This window comes from Phascolarctos cinereus, unplaced genomic scaffold (genome assembly GCF_003287225.1).
Source record: "Phascolarctos cinereus isolate Bilbo 61053 unplaced genomic scaffold, phaCin_HiC Scaffold_726;HRSCAF=1367, whole genome shotgun sequence".
NCBI classification, from domain to species: Eukaryota; Metazoa; Chordata; class Mammalia; order Diprotodontia; family Phascolarctidae; genus Phascolarctos; species Phascolarctos cinereus.
The window spans coordinates 99,945,246-99,946,560 of record NW_027556098.1 but is presented as its reverse complement, the minus strand read 5'-3'; the positions used below and the strand labels follow the sequence as shown (position 1 = coordinate 99,946,560).

The following is a 1,315-nucleotide window of genomic DNA, read 5'->3' as shown; positions in this document are numbered from 1 at the left end:
ATACCATTTTTGTTACAGATCAGTGACAGAATTGTGCTACAGTACTGGCTGTTAATGCACTTATTTTACTGGAAAGATCCCTACCTATGACTCAAAGTACAACTCATGCATCAGCTCAAGTTTATAGTGATCATCACAGAGACAGTTTTTCCAAAGCTTAGCTCCCCTTAGCTAATCCACGATTAGGTCTCCTTTCTGTTTAATGTCTACATATAACTCTCACCTATGGGAATGGCCTTAAAGTAAAGGGACATATTTGTATGTAGCCTTCAAGAATGACAGTTTTGAGTTACACAGCTATTGTGTCTCTATATTTCCCCAACCCAAAGAGAAGATGATTTATTCTGGCTGACCTCTATTACCTACCTGAGCTACTGTAGCTTAGGAAACATCTCAGAGTGGATACAATTGAAATCTCACACACAAACATACCCACATACCCACAAACATATCCACACAAAAGCATATATGTGCTTACGTGTATGTATATATTTACATGTGTATAAAACTTAAGCTGAGCCTGAAAGGAGTATGTGCTTCAGGAATTATTCCTATTTTATAGGGGAAACAGCCTCAAAGAAGTTAAATGACTTACCTATGGCTTCAGTTTATTCTTTTTTATTTTCTTTTTTTTTTCCAGGCCAAGGCTTTTATTTATTCATTTCTTACATTGAAAATATTCTTCGATGATATCTTTGACCTGAGATGCCTTGTCAGGCCCTTGTCCTGTCCTTAACAACAACGCAATTGCAGCCAATCATTTTACAGGGCTTTCCCTCTCTGACTCTCTGAGGCCTTACCCATTGGCCCAGCTTCTTGTCCTCACCAACCTGGATCAAGTTGATCTGGTGCTCAGCACACAGGGCCTCAACCAACTTTACTTACAAAGGTTCATCACAGTTGGAAGCAAGAACACAAAGATCAGCTTGGCGCTTGTCCAAGGCTTTGGCAGCTTCATGACTTCCTTGAGCTAGGTCACAGTGGACGAGTGCGGTCTTCAATGCTTCTTGTGTAGCCATGTTAACGTCCATTACACCTCCAGCAGCAATGCCTTCCGAGGCCTTGGCAGCCTCCGCCTCCACCTCCCGCTTGATGTAGCCTCCGCATGGAAAGGGAGAGGTTTCAGTTTATTCTTGCCCAAAACAATAGGGGCGTGCGTGGGGCGTGCGTGGGGCGTGCGAGTGCCTTATGGCTTTCATGCCATCCTTCCTCTGTGATCTCAAAGCTTTGGGGGAAAAAAATAAAAATTTGAACATTCCCACAAGAAGTTCTGGAGCTCCTCCAATCTTTCTTACGTTTACGTTTTATAAATATA

General features: G+C 42.3%; 1 pseudogene; it reads right to left on the bottom strand.

Moving 5' to 3' along the window:
• Nucleotides 1-658: 658 nt before the first annotated feature.
• LOC144454353 (small ribosomal subunit protein eS12 pseudogene) lies at nucleotides 659-1,112 on the bottom strand (annotated as a pseudogene).
• Between the last annotated feature and the right edge of the window lie 203 nt (nucleotides 1,113-1,315).